This window comes from Nerophis ophidion, linkage group LG10, assembly GCF_033978795.1.
Source record: "Nerophis ophidion isolate RoL-2023_Sa linkage group LG10, RoL_Noph_v1.0, whole genome shotgun sequence".
In the NCBI taxonomy this organism is placed as follows: Eukaryota; Metazoa; Chordata; class Actinopteri; order Syngnathiformes; family Syngnathidae; genus Nerophis; species Nerophis ophidion.
Window position 1 is genome coordinate 14,810,742 of NC_084620.1, and position 15,998 is coordinate 14,826,739.

The 15,998-nt window shown below is 38.7% G+C and overlaps 1 protein-coding gene across 11 annotated transcripts in view; it reads left to right on the plus strand.

Moving 5' to 3' along the window:
* Positions 1-2,803: 2,803 nt before the first annotated feature.
* The window catches only part of elavl2 (ELAV like neuron-specific RNA binding protein 2), a 119,967-nt gene continuing 106,772 nt past the window's right edge, over positions 2,804-15,998 (plus strand). For 3 of the 11 annotated variants that reach the window (XM_061912567.1, XM_061912573.1, XM_061912566.1), the window contains exon 1: positions 2,804-3,339. The gene's annotated coding sequence lies outside the window, so the exon portion shown is untranslated. Of the gene's footprint in view, positions 3,340-3,379; positions 3,999-4,399; positions 4,470-15,998 lie in introns of those variants that run through there. The other 8 variants (XM_061912574.1, XM_061912576.1, XM_061912571.1 and 5 more) reach the window with 8 other exon arrangements.

A 15,998-nucleotide genomic window follows, 5' to 3' on the forward strand; every position in this document is an offset into this window, starting at 1 on the left:
TGTGAGCTAGAATTACATATTTGCCTCCTAAAACCAGAAAAGCACAGCATTGGGACTTAAAAGGAGGGCTTTCCTTAAAAGGCAACCTCTCCTACATTTCCAATTTTTGAGACTTATGTATATGATATGGCAGTGCCCCTTCATCAGGTCACTTTTTTCTCATTTTTTTATATCACAGAAAGCCAAATTTAAGTGTTTTGTTTTAACTTCCATGTAATGTTTTTTTTTTTTTCATCCATCCATCCATCCATTTTCTACCGCTTATTCCCTTTCGGGGTTGCGGGGGGCGCTGGCGCCTATCTCAGCTACAATCGGGCGGAAGGCGGGGTACACCCTGGACAAGTCGCCACCTCATCGCAGGGCCTTTTTTCAATACTGCAAAAAAGCCTTTTTTGACACTATGAACTGAGGCCTTGCTCCATTTGCTGATGTCTCATCTGAGGTGATGCAAAGCGACAATCATTAAACTAATTAGAAAAAAAGCAATACATGCAGTTAATTTATGTTTATTGCCAAACTGACACATTGTAACTTCTTGACTGAGGTCAGTGGTTCTCAAACTTTTTCATCCAAGTACCACCTCAGAAAACCCGCAAGTCCCACCATAATGACCAAAATTAAAATACAGTAGCATAGTAGGCCTAAGTATTCTTTAAAAGAAGGCAAATGTTTTACTTAACAAGTATACATTTGGCCACACAGTTTGAACAGTAACATTGTGTTTAAAAATATAGGAAAAAAATACCCTGTACTTTAATCAAGTGATTCTTTGGCATCCCACTAGACCAGGGGTAGGGAACCTATGGCTCTCGAGCCAGATGTGGTTCTTTTGATGACTGCATCTGGCTCTCGGTTAAATCTTAGCTGACATTGCTTAACACCATAAGTAATGAATAATTCCGCTGGCAATCTATCCATCCATCCATTTCTTACCGCTTGTCCCGTTCGGGTCGCGGGGGGTGCTGGAGCCTATCTCAGCTGCATTCACAGAGTTAAAAATAACGTTCAAAATATAAAACATTCTCATGCATTTTAATCCATCCATCCGTTTTTTAGAAGTCGCATTCATGGTAAGAAGTATTTTATTTATTATCGGTTAACTTCAGAATAACAATGTTATCAAAAAGAACAAAATACTCTAAAAATGTTGGTTTTACTTAAAAATGCACCCATTTAGTTATATTCAGTGTTAAAAAATATTATATGGCTCTCACGAAAATACATTTTAAAATATTTGGCTTTTGTGGCTCTCTCAGCCAAAAAGGTTCCCGAACCCTGCACTAGAGGGAGCTGCATACCACTTGTGGTACATGTACCACCATTTAAAGGCCTACTGAAATTAGATTTTCTTATTCAAACGGGGATAGCAGGTCCATTCTATGTGTCATACTTGATCGTTTCGCGATATTGCCATATTATTGCTGAAAGGATTTAGTAGAGAACATCCACGATAAAGTTCGCAACGTTCGGTGGTAAGAGAAAAGCCCTGCCTCTACCGGAAGTCGCAGACGATGACGTCACATGTTTGATGGCTCCTCACATATTCACATTGTTTTTAATGGGAGCCTCTAACAAAAAGTGCGATTCAGACCGAGAAAACGACAATTTCCCTATTAATTTGAGCGAGGATGAAAGATTCGTGTTTGAGGATATTGATAGCGACGGACTATTAGAAAAAAAAAAGTAAAAAAAAAAAAACGTGATTGCATTGGGACGGATTCCGATGTTTTTAGACACATTTACTAAGAATAATTCTGGGAAATCCCTTATCTTTCTATTGTGTTGCTAGTGTTTTATTGAGTTTAATAGTACCTGATGGTCGGAAGGGTGTCTCCATAGGTGTCTTGACGCATAGTGTCTCAGGGGAGTCGATGGCAGCTATGGACGGCACAAGCTCAGGTTTTCTCCGGTAAGAACTGACTTTTCTAACCACAATTTTCTCACCGAAACCTGCTGGTTGACATGAGAACCAGCAGGTTCTCATGTCAACCAGCATGAGAACCTTTCCTATGGATCAGACCGCGCTCTGATCCATAGGAAAGTTTCACCTCCAGGAATTTTAAACAAGGAATCACCGTGTGTTTGTGTGGCTAAAGGCTAAAGCTTCCCAACTCCATCTTTATACTATGACTTCTCCAATATTAATTGAACAAATTGCAAAAGATTCAGCAATACAGATGTCCAAAAAACTGTAAAATGATGCCGCTAAAGCAGACGACATTTAGCTGTGTGTGTGCGCAGCGCTCATACTTCCTAAAAACCCGTGACGTCTTGCGTACACGTCATCATTACATGATGTTTCGAAGACGAAACTCCCGGGAAATTTAAAATTGTGATTTAGTAAACTAAAAAGGCCTTATTGGCATGTGTTGCAATGTTAATATTTCATCATTGATATATAAACTATCAGACTGCGTGGTGGGTAGTAGTGGGTTTCAGTAGGCCTTTAATAATATGATTTAGGTCAATCATAGTGTCAGTCAATCCAATAGGTATGTCTCAAATTGAAGAAAAAGGCATCGTTAAACGTATTAGGATTTTTTTTTTTAAATAGGTGCTGCAAGAACAAAAAACAAAAACAGAAAAAGGAGCACCTTTGCTGAAGTATCTGTCAGCATTACTGAAATCTTTTGTGGCAGCACTCCTTTTTATGACTGAATCCCCTCTCTTTTCATTTTTGTCACAACACACTGCTCTTCTGAAAAATGTTTTTAAAAAAATACTTACAAAAAAAATCCCCGGTTGTAAAAAAAAAAGAGGCGTTTCCAAACACATGGGCGGGACTTAATTCTTGCTTGAAGGACCGTGGCGTGAGGAGTCGTCTTCTGGAGCGCCTTTGTTGTATACATCCGCGTTATGGCTGGAAGGGGACTGAAAGAGGCTGTGATTCGGCTCCGTTTATATTCGCCGGCTGGAACTATATTCCTTTTTAAAAACCAAGGCTCCTTCAGTGCGTCGCTTTTCTTTTCCGCTTTGCACTCAGTGATGTCGCCTGTTTTTGTGGCCCGCCTGTAAAGCGCGAGACAGGCAACAACCGAGGGCGTCTTCCTTTTTTTTTTTTTAATTATACATTATTTGGTTCCTTTTTTTATTTTTTTTTTTAAATATATTTCTTCTGTTGTCCCCACCTTGTACCCTTATCTCCCCTTTACTCCTAGCCATTTCTCCTTCTTTTGTTCCATACTGAAAGGAAGTGTGTGTTGTTTGATTTAATAAATATTTCAGTTCCTTCTCATTTTCTATCGTTTTGCGTTTTATGTTGACCAAAAAAAAAAAAAAAAAGCAGATCTTTTGACTTATTTTCATTGCAAGATCTAAGGAGTTGAATTAAAAAGAACGGTAAGATGTTTTTTTGTTTTGTTCGTTTTTAAACATTTGTCACATTGTCGCTAGTGAAGTTGATGATGGTGCATGTAATGAGGCGTTCACGTTCCCTCCGACGTGATTGTTTTGCTGCAAGTTGAGTGGACCCTTTTCCAAATTATTTGCATGGTTTGTGTAGTTTGCAAGCGTTTTGAGTAATGCCACTAAATTTGAGAGAATATTATCAGGATATAATGCTTTGCTTTTAATATATTCCAGTGAAATGTTAGGTTTCGTATTATCTTCTAGTGTTGCGTTTTTTGTGTCTTCTTGTGATGCCCTCTGTCGCTTTTACCCAAGTGTATGATTTTGTACATTGCCCTGCCTGTTTAATTTCAATGACACATTCATATGCAGCAACTTGGCGCATTGCATTCTAGAAAAATAGTGTTGTATGGTGGCTTCATGTCGCCATGTTGAGCCCATTGCGTTCATGGACGACACCTGCAGCCAATCGGATAATTAATTCATTTCCTGGATTAGCCGCAGCGCGCTCTCTGATTGGCAGAGACCTCTGATTAGTTTACATGAGCTCGCCTGCGACCACGCCGACGCCCCCCTAAACCACCCCCTTTCATTTACGAAGAAGTTTGACGTGAGCAGACTCTAAACCACCTGCTTAAACACCTCAAAAGGTAAGACGCCATTAAGTGTAATGTCCAATTGTTTTTTTTTCAAAGGATAAAACACGGCGGAGTGAGGCTACACCCAAAAGTTCGCCTCACTTCCACATGCCGCTTGCTAGCTTGGAAATGTGCGCTGCAATTTCCGTAACCACTGTCTTAATTAATCCACTAAATATTTATTCCACCCAACATATGTTTGGCGTGCATGTAATACATGAGCCCGCCACGTCTTCGTGGAGGTTTGAAACACAACTCTGCTTACGATCATTTTGGCTAGTGTCCCCAACAGCGCATGCGCAAGGAGCACACACGAGGCTGTAAATGGTGGTAGTTTGCAAATACCGTATTTCCCTGAATTGCCGCCCGGGCGCTAATTAATTTAAAACCTCTTCTCACTCCTGCGCTTACCAAAGGCTTGCGGTAAAAGTAAGCATGTGCTAATTATTTTAAAACCTCTTCTCACTCCGGCACTTAACAAAGGTATGCAGTAAAAAATTGAGTTTAATGTAAGCTTGGACCTTAAATCCTACTGAATAGCTCTTAATCTTCTTCCCTTTGTGATTTCAAATTACCGGTATTGAAATCAGCCTCCTCCATTTTGAAAATGATTACAGGGGATTGATTGATTGATACTTGTATTAGTAGATTGCACAGTTCAGTACATATTCCGTACAGTTGACCACTAAATGGTAACACCAGAATAAGTTTTTGAACTTGTTTAAGTCCGGGTCCACGTTAATCAATTCATAAGTGTCACGAGTGACGTCACGAGTTTGACCAGGCGGGAATGCTAAGCATGCACTAATTATTTTGGGAAGCGAGTTTGACCCAGCAGTAATTCAAGGCAGGCACATACTATATGCCCTGCGGCAATTCAAAGAAACACGGTAAATGCTTTGATTTGTTTAAGTTACTGTGTTCATGCATACTTCTGTACGACACTGATGTTGCTCGTTGGTTAATTCACTGGAATCACCCTTTGAAGTTGTTTTCAAAGCATTACTCTTTTTAACAAACTGTGTTGAATGTGTATATCTGGTCTTAGTATTACCTTTATATATTACACCTGCTCAGTGGCCTTGTGGAGCGGTAGGTCGTGAGTTCAAACCCCGGCTGAGTCATACCAAAAACTATAAAAACGGGACCCATTACCTCCCTCGAGGGTTGGAATTTGGGGGGTTAAATCAGCAAAATGATTACTGGGCGCGGCCACCGCTGTTGCTCACTGCTCCCCTCACCTCCCTTGGGTTGGCCAAGGGGATGGGGCAAATGCAGGGGTTCATTTCACCGCACTTAGTGTGTGTGTGTGTGTGTGTGTGTGTGTGTGTGTGTGAGAGTCATTGGTACTCTAACTTTAAATTGTTGGCTAGCTTTTGTTAATGTTGTAAGCACAATACCAATGGCTCGCAAAATGCGCAACCGCATTTTGCAAATTTAATGTCAAATCAAATCAAATCAAATGTTTATTGGATTCATCACTATACAGTGTACATCCACGACTAAACTACTGACTAAACTACTACCAAGTGTGGTTTCAGGCCGGGTGGCCTATTTCAAGTTCCAGGTAACCTTACATTATTATATTTTATAAATACAGTAGTAAACCAAGTTGTGGTAGTATAGTCAGTAGTTCTGTCGTGGATGTACACTGTAGAGTGATGAATCCAATAAACATTTGATTTGCTTTGATTTGAAATTAAATTAGCAAAATGCGATTGCGCATTTTGCAAATTGCGCACCATTGGAATTGTGCTTACAACATTAATACACAATTGTAATGAAATATGTTGTGCACAACGTATTGGCATTTAGAAAGTGTGGGGCACTCTGTGGCTTGACAATTTAATATTTTAGTTTTTTTGCAGTATTATTTTAAATACCTTTTGGGTGAAAAATAAATCACTTGCAATGTGCCAGAATCATATTCAATTCCCCTAAACAACGCTTAGGTTTGCAAATAAAAGTTCTGCTGTGTATAAAGATGTTTGCTCTTTCAATGCATTTTTGTCACTGATTGCTTGTTTGGTGTGAAACAGATGTTGCTCATTAAGCTAACGACAGTCCCCACATTCGTTCTATTGATGTTCAGTATTGCTGTCTGTAAACACACCATAAATATTACGATCGAATGTTTGTTTGTTTTATGTAGACGTTTTTTGTGTGTGATTTTTTTCCTACATGGTTTTGCAAGTTGACCCACTAGGCATTTATGTATGTTAATATTCATATTTATGTGCGCAAGTTAGGTGTATTTAAAGAGTGGTGTGTACATTATGGCTTATTTGTAGAAATGTAATGTTCTCACTAATTTAGAATTGTTTTTATTTTGTTTAATATAATTAATTCACTTCAGATGCACAAGTGTTTTTAAACTAAATTAGTTTCACAAAATTGTCCTAGTGTTTTAAAATAAACATGGAGTTGATTGTGTTTTTGCTGTATTTTCTTGTCACAAATGCAGATGTTTCTGTTTAGTCAAGCGAACCGATTGATTTGGAATTTGAGTTTAAAGTGGATTATATTCATTACTGCCTATAAAGAAGGAATGGTTATTCTGTTTTGTTTTTTAATTTTAGCAGCCTTTTCCAGTATTGTAGTGTTGGGTAGAAATTTGAGTTGAATTGATGCAGAGTTGTACATACTCTCAAAGCTACCAATAGCACTACAGTTATCCCCCTTGGGTAAAAGTAGGGCTGTAAACCTTGTCTATTGGTTACCTGTTTAATGTGACCACTTACTTAACGTCCCAGAATTTGTTTTAATTTTTTTTTTTTTTTTTACTACGTAGTGTGGCCGCTTATCAAAATTTGCTGCAATGATGAGTTGGTAGATGTAGTCAAACTTGCCATTTGTTTACTCTTTTTAGGATAAACTTTCTATATGAAGTGTTATCTATTTATGAATTGCTTTCTTCCATAGTATTAAAGTTTAACCATTCTGAATACCAGCAATTATCGATTACACTCTTGAAGTCTATGTAAACTTATTACGGATGTTCACATATAGTGTGGGCATTGGCCAACATATTACACTTAGGTTGGCGTGTATATTTATATCGTACTGCACCAACGAGCACTCTCCCTTGCTGTCTCAACCACGCATCGCCATTAAGAACATCTCATCCCTTGTGCTTCCTGTTGGATTAAGTTGCTCCTATCCTTTATATAGTGGGCACTTTAGCAGTTTCCTTTGAGTGGTCACTATACAGGGTTTGGCTGTGCAGTAGTATATATTTCATTGATGGGGCGGCGATTATGGTAAATATCAAAATCATGATTAATTTAACCATCTACCTCGATTTCAGTTACTCCATCATAGGAATGTAACAATATAAAAATGTCATATCACAGTTATCGTGACCCTTATATTAATCTTCATTATAGCAGTGTTGTTGAATGTGCTAAAGTACTTATACACACAAATCTTTTGACAGTCTTTTTTTTTTTTTTTTTTAAACAATAACTAAAATAGACGCACTGTAGATAAACACACCATTTTCTGTTGTTTCTTATGCTTTACTTGATAATGTTTTAGGGTAAGTATTATCTTTTGTTATAACAAACTTTATTTTAAATATTGGTTAACATTTATTTAAATAAAAAGTGCGTAACAAATAAAATCTATCTGGCAGCTGTTGTGTCCTACTCGTTTCAGCGGTCCTTGAAAGCATCGTAAAAATACCTCCGTTGAAGACTCAAACACCGTTCGTAGGTTCAATTTGCACAATTGAATAACTTAGTTGTTCAGAAAGTACTGTATATTTTTTTTAATACAAGTTTGGATTGGGGAATGTTGTTTCTTAATGGATAATGATTTATTTTATTCTCGTGTTAGCAGTTATGTTAGCGAGTTGGTGCCTGTCAATCTGTTTGTTTTTCAAAGTTCAGTTTATCATCATGGTTTTACCATTATTTGCATTTAAAACAGTAATACTAATTGTCGCTATTTATACCGCATTTATTACCGTTTATCGTTACATTTCTATTCATTATTTTTTTTATTTTTATCATTAAAGCAAACAACAAAGTAAATCATGAATTGGAAAGGAGCAGCAAGTATAATTTTAACATCTGCCCCCTACTCACACGACTTAAGTTTTTTTTTCAATTTAAAAGGCTACACTTCACGATATGCAACAAAATAAAATTGTCCTCAAAATCATCTTTTCATCATGATTTTCACATTTATTTAAATACAGACTGTTTCACATTTTGTTTCCACAGTTAAGTTTGTTCCTTTTGAAATGCATAGTTTAGTTTAAAACTACATCTCAGTTTCTCTTAGACTATAATTACTTTATTTTTACAAATCATTTTTAAATGTTACGTAGAAATGTTCGACAGTATGTGCTTTATATGTGATTTTTAGGATATTGTACTCGACTATCTCTACTCCTAAATCCCTAATGCATGATTATCCCATTCTTTATTTTTCTGGCAGCAGTTACGTGATGCCACAACTCTCTTCCTGTCATGTACCTGTAACTATGTATTAGTCGAGAAATAACGGACACCGCATTGTCACGTCGGTTATACGCTCTAAATGTCGGGATTACATTTTTTTTCCCTAATTGATTTACCAGCCCTATCTATTAGTTGGGACGGTGTGGCTCGGTTGGTGAAGTGGCCATGCCAGCGACCTGAGGTTTCCTGGCTTGTTCCCTGGCTTTCACCATCCTAGTCATGTCTGTTGTGTCCTTGAGCAGGACACTTCTCCCTTGCTCCTGACAGGTCATGGTTAGGGCCTTGCATGGCAGCTCCCACCGTCAATGTGTGTGGGAATGGGGCCAAAGTGCTTTAAGTACCTTGAAGGTAGAAAAGCGCTACACAAGTATAACCTATATACCATTAGTGTTAAAGTTTGCTATTGTTTTTGTGCTTAATTTTGTGACAGTTAAGGTGAAGTTAGCATTTTGTGGCTTGGATATTTATTAAGCAGTTACTCTAGGTTAACAATACATGAATGTTAGCCTCGCCCAGGGCAGCTGTGGCTACACATTTAGCTTACCACCACCAAGTGTAAATGTGGACTGAATGAATTATAGGTTCTCAGTGTCACGTGCTATGAGTCACCGGAAATAACCCCATATACATTTAATCCATTATTATTTTTTTTAAAGGCCTACTGAAATGAGATTTTCTTATTTAAACGGGGGTAAGAAGGTCCATTCTATGTGTCATACTTGATCATTTCGCGATATTGCCATATTTTTGCTAAAAGGATTTAGTAGAGAACATCGACGATAACGTTTGCAACTTTTGGTCGCTAATAAAAAAGCCTAGCCTGTACCGGAAGTAGCAGACGATGTGCACGGGACGTCACGGGTTGTAGGGCTCCTCACATCCTCACATTGTTTATAATCATAGCCACCAGCAGCAAGAGCAATTCGGACCGAGAAAGCGACGATTTCCCCATTAATTTGAGCAAGGATGAAAGATTCGTGGATGAGGAAAGTTAGAGTGAAGCACAAAAAAAACCGGCGAATGCTCCAGGCGGCGGCAGTCGGAGCGATTCAGATGTTGTTAGACACATTTACTAGGATAATTCTGGAAAATCCCTTATCTGCTTATTGTGTTAATAGTGTTTTAGTGAGATTACAAAGTCATACCTGAAAGTCGGAGGGCTGCAGTAAACGCCAGTGTCTCTGACAGAAGTCAATGGAGGAGCCAAGATCACAGCTGCCTTTTTGACAGCTGCAGGAGGAGGTCGCATAATCCACTCAAGTCTCCGGTAAGAGCCGACTTAATATCACAATTGGTTGACATGTGGTAGAGAAACCTGTTCGCTTGACCGCTCTCTGTTAAAGCTTCACAACAAACAAAGACACACCGGCTGTGTTTCGGTTGCTAAAGGCAGCTGCAATCCACCGCTTTCAACTAAGAGCATTTTTCTTTATAGTCTCCATTATTAATTGAACAAATTGCAAAACATTCAGCAACACAGATGTCTAAAATACTGTGTAATTATGCGATGAAAAGACGACTTTTAGCCGTGAGTGGTGCTGGGCTGAAATGTCCACTCCAACCAATAATGTCACAAGAACACGTCAACGTAAGCGTCAACATAAGCGTCATCATTCTGCGACGTTTTCAACAGGATACCTCGCGGGAAATTTAAAATTGCAATTTAGTAAACTAAAAAGGCCGTATTGGCATATGTTGCAATGTTAATATTTCATCATTGATAAATAAACTATCAGACTGCATGGTGGGTAGTAGTGGGTTTCAGTAGGCCTTTAATGGTAACAATTTTGTGAGTCAATTTATTCACATTCAATGTGCCAGTAGGAATGGGCAATATGTTCTCAAATCTATATCGCAATATACAGTATGTTGCAGCCTTCAGTGTACCACAGTAAATCACAATATCCATCCATCCAAATTTCTACCGCTTGTCCCTTTTGGGGTTGCAGGGGGTCGCTTGAGCCTATCTCAGCTGCATTCGGGCGGCCGGCGGGGTACACCCTGGCCAAGTCGCCACCTCATCGCAGATAATCACAATATATTATTTGTAAATAAATTGTGCCATTCCAAAACGGGTTTCATATATGATCACAATATAATGTTTGTATATAAATAGAACTATTTCAAAATGGGTTACAAAGGCAAAAATGTACTTCCGGGTAAATTTGTTATAAGCTCCACTCACAGGCGCCCGCCCCTCACGCTAAAACACTGCCATTATTTTCATACCGTAAAAAAAATAAACTGAATATACTGTCTAAAATACATTGGAAAGTTGGCGCCCTCTCGACATCTGTGGAAATGTAGCCCCTTTAATTTAAGTGAAGTGATTTATATTTATATAGCGCTTTTTCTCTAGTGACTCAAAGCGCTTTACATAGTGAAACCCAATATCTAAGTTACATTTAAGTTACTGGGAGCAGGTGGGTAAAGTGTCTTGCCCAAGGACACAACGGCAGTGACTAAGATGGCTGAAGCGGGGATCGAACCTGCAACCCTCACGTTGCTGGCACAGCCACTCAATCAACCGAGATATACCACCCCAATTTAAAGTCATTTTTATTTTTCAACATGTTAAACATTTTTACATTATTTGAATGTTTTCCATGGTTATTACCTGTTTGCTTTGATAGCAAAGGGCATTATAATCAGAAGGGTACATTTTAAATGTTTACATTGAGTATATTTTTCTCTTAGTCTTATTTGTGATACTTGTTTTGTTGGCCAATTTTGCTCTTCAAAGCTAAGAGTGTTTGTCTTTACAGTATATATTATTGAGCCCACACTCTTCTAAATAAAGCCTGCCGACAAATGCAGGACAGTGACTGAATGCACCAAGGCCACTTAGTGCGGCAAAGTGTGTCCCCGAGAGGCTTCTGATTTTTTTGTTGTTGTCCTCCTTGCCCTGATGCGGTCATTAGATCATTGCTGTCTTTCAATTATCTGTAGTGTACAGGAGGAGGTTGGTCATGTGTGAGTCATTACCAGAATGCGACAATGTAGCTTTCCTTGAACTCTCAGTATAGCTTCTCCTCTTCTCGTGTTATGTAGCATTAGCTCTTGTACACATGTCAATAGAGGAGTGTAGTATGCTTTATTGTATCTCAATATTATCTGTAGCTTTACAGTTGACTGACAAGTAAGGATGAGAATTGATCAGATTTTTCCGATTTTGTTTTATTTTGCTTAACGATTGATTTTTAAAAAAAACTATTTTCATTTGAAAAAAAGGTTAAGGGTCGATTATCATCAACTTTGTGTAGTTAAGCAGTGCAAACAGTACAAACCCAACTACGAGGGCACAGCCCATGGTTGCATGATCCTACATTAGTTGCAAGTGGGTTCCCAGAAAATAAAAAAATGTGTGCTAATAAAAAGTGTGTTGTCAAAATGAAGTAAAATGTATCCATTCATCCATCCATCATCTTCCGCTTATCCGAGGTCGGGTCGCGGGGGCAGCAGCCTAAGCAGGGAAGCCTATACTTCCCTCTCCTCAGCCACTTCGTCTAGCTTTTCCCGGGGAATCCCTAGGCGTTCCCAGGCCAGCCGGGAGACATAGTCTTCCCAACGTGTCCTGGGTCTTCCCCGTGGCCTCCTACCGGTTGGACGTGCCCTAAACACCTCCCTAAGGAGGCGTTCGGGTGGCATCCTGACCAGATGCCCGAGCAACCTCATCTGGCTCCTCTCAATGTGGAGGAGCAGGGGCTTTACTTTGAGTTCCTCCCGGATGGCAGAGCTTCTCACCCTATCTCTAAGGGAGAGCCCCGGCAGAGGAAACTCATTTCGGCCGCTTGTACCCGTGATCTTATCCTTTTGGTCATGACCCAAAGCTCATGACCATAGGTGAGGATGGGAACGTAGATCCACCAGTAAATTGAGAGCTTTGCCTTCCGGCTCAGCTCCTTCTTCCCCACAACGGATCGATACAACGTCCGCATTACTGAAGACGCCGCACCAATCCGCCTGTTGATCTCACGATCCACTCTTCCCCCACTTGTGAACAAGACTCCTAGGTACTTGAACTCCTCCACTTGAGGCAGGGTCTCCTCCTTAACCCGGAAATGGCACTCCTCCCTTTTCCGGGCGAGAACCATGGACTCGGACTTGGAGGTGCTGATTCTCATTCCGGTCGCTTCACACTCGGCTGCAAACCGATCCTGTGAGAGCCGAAGTTTCCGGCCAGATGAAGCCATCAGGACCACATCATCTGCAAAAGCAGAGACCTAATCCCGTGGCCACCAAACCGGAACCCCTCAACGCCTTGACTGCGCCTAGAAATTCTGTCCATAAAAGTTATGAACAGAATCGGTTACTAAGGACAGCCTTGGTAATCTAAAATGTATGTCACATTCAAATAGCTTGTGTGTAATAACTACAATACAAACACCTTGTAGGGCTCAACATATGACAAAACTGCCACATTCAACTTAATGCTAATGTACCGAGTCATACCAAAAAACTATAAATATGGGACTCATCACCTACCTGCTTGACACTCAGCATCAAGGGTCGGATTTGGGAGTTAAATCACCAAAAATGTTTCCCGGGGGTTGAACGAGGGAATGGGTCAAATGCAGAGGACACATTTCACAACACCTAGTGTGTGTGAGACAATCATCGGTACTTTAACTTAACACAATTATCAGCTCAGTGTTAAATGTTAAACTAAATAAATACATCTACATTTATTACCAGATGGGCGCACACAAAAGTACCGAAAACCTGTACCTTTTGAGTATCTGTATCGATTCCGAGGCATCTGGAAATGTTACTGTATCGGTTCAAATGTGAAAGTCACACATCCCTAGACACATTTGCTATGGCAAATAGCTGTCACCCTTGTGGGGTGGGTACTACACAGAACGATACCAGACAAAGAGCCACAAAGTGCACCCCAGTGTCCATTAGCGGGCTGTGGCTCAACTGTCACACTAAAGAAACAAAATTTAAACCAAAAAACAGAGCATCCATCCATCCATTTTCTACAACTTGTCCCTTTTGGGGTTGCGGGGGTTGCTGGAGCATATCTCAGCTGCATTTGGCCGGAAGGCGGGGTACACCCTGGGCAAGTCGACACCTCATCACAGGGCCAATACCCATTAATAACACAAAACTTTGTCGTGAATAGGTATCACCTTTTAAACCTATCTACAAAATTAAAGAAAATGTACAAGTATATAAAATCAGTAAGGGTGTAAAGATTAATTTTAACAATTTAATTGAAATCATAAGTTGTGGTTGCCGGTACGATTCAATTACTTTTTTAAGAACGACACACTCTGTAACAATTCTTTAAGTTGAAATCGATTCAGTAACCTTTTAGCAAAAAGATTCAACGACTGCGAATGTCAAAAATTACTACTGGATATTTGACACTGCAGGTGAAGTTTCCTATATTCCTTCTGTAAGGGATTTAGGTATAAATGAATGATTGATACAAACAAGTAAGAAAACAAAATTTAAAAGCCAATGCATTCACATCTTATTTTCACAAGAGGAAATGTTTTCTGCCCTCATTTCAAACATTCAAGAAATGTTCAATAAAAGTACAGTAACCAATATTTTAACAGATGTACCTGTGACCTTTTGCTGTTGCTTTTCAACATAAAAATAATTCAATAATTAAAAAAAAAGTGCAACAAACGTCTCTTTAGGTTGAATTAACAGTAGGTTTACCTGAGAAATTAAGTGAAACCAAATCTTTTCAGGCTAAATGAGCAGTGGTTTGATTTTCTACTACTTTTCTAATAAACAGCTGCGGAGGCCGATAAGTCACATCAAATGCAAACGCCACACCCACATAAAGTCGCAACACAGCTTTCAGCTATAGCATGATAGAAAAAGCCACAACAAATGCAAACATCTCAAATAGGGATGTCACGGTATGAACATTTCTTATCATGGTTATTGTGACCAAAATTATCGCCGTTATTATTGAGGTATTTTTAAATGTGCACACATTTCTTAGAAAGTACTTATTTGAATCTTTTAACAAAGTTGTGTTAAAAAAAACATGTTCAAAATTATTTGTTTTGTAGAAGAAACATTGTAAACAAGAACGCTGTGTTTCACTTACCTCCAAGAATAAATTGAATGTGCAAATGAAAACTACAAGCATAAACAAAGTAATATGGTAGACACAAAATAACAAATATAAACATTGTGCAATATGGAACCTTATGTACATAAGAAATTAGGGTTGTCTAGATACCAATATTTTGGTACCGGTAACAAAATGTACTTTGATACTTTTTGATACTTTTCTAAACAAATCTTAGAATACATTAAACATCCGTTTCTTATTGCAATCGAAAAACAATTGCCTCCTTATTTAAAATAGTGAACATACGAGACAACTTGTCTATTAGTAGTGAGTAAACAAACTAAGGCACCTAATTTGTTTGCTGATATGCAGTAACAGATTGTGTCATAACCCATTCTATTATTTTGTCAAAATTATGAGGGACAAGCTGTAAAAAAATATTATTAATCTACTTGTTCATTTACTGTTAATATCTGGTTATTTTCTGTTTAAATATGTTCTATCTACACTTCTATTAAAATGTAATAAACACTTTCTTCCGTTGTTTGGATACTTTACCTTCGTTTTAGATGATACCACAAATTTAGGTATCAATCTGATACCAAGTAGTTACAGGGTCATACATTGGTCATCATTTTAGTTCTCATGTCCCCAGGGACATATTTCCTGAGTTTGTGAATATAATATGAATTTAAAAACAAAATATTTTGTGACGATAAATATTGATGTAATCATAGTGGTATCAACTAGATACGCTCTTGTATTTGGTATGATTACAGTGGATTTCAGGTGTAGACCTCCCCTCCCCCCTACCATTTGTTTAGATTTAGGAGCACTATCTTTTGTTAGCGGTGACGCCTATGAGCTATCGTATCCTCCTACAGTGTGTAGTGAAGCATGTTTAGCTATTCCTCGTCCTGCAGGGATGATACTTGTAAGAAACTCACTCTATTCGTCACCATGAAGGCAAGGATTAGTGATTTAGAAGTAGCTAAAACACTGTCGATTGCGGATGGGCATTAGCCGCTATCTAGCTAGCCATGTTATAAAGCACCTCTTCCTGTGGGCGTTTCAGTGTTATAGCTTCACCTTTATTGTTACTTTTTAAGCCAAAATGTGTCCATTCTCCCCTTTCTGTCAACACACCGTCTGCTTGTTAGTACTCTGTGATTGTGTGCTGCTGAACATGCTCCTCTGCTTGTAAAACAGCAATGTCGTGACAACGCACCGTCGTGCCTGTAAAAAAAAAAAAAAAAGGGCAAACCATTTGTTTTCAGAGTATAGTACCTTAATTGATTCATTAGTACCGCGATACTATACTAGTACTGGTATACCATACAACCCTATGAGAATTAAATAAATAAAAAATGTAGGAATTTTGCAAGATGGCACCTGATGGCCATAAGACATAAAATGTTCATATATGAGACCTAGTTTTACACATATAAATGCACTATTATGGCCAAAATAATCACAATTAGGTATTATACACAATATTGAAAA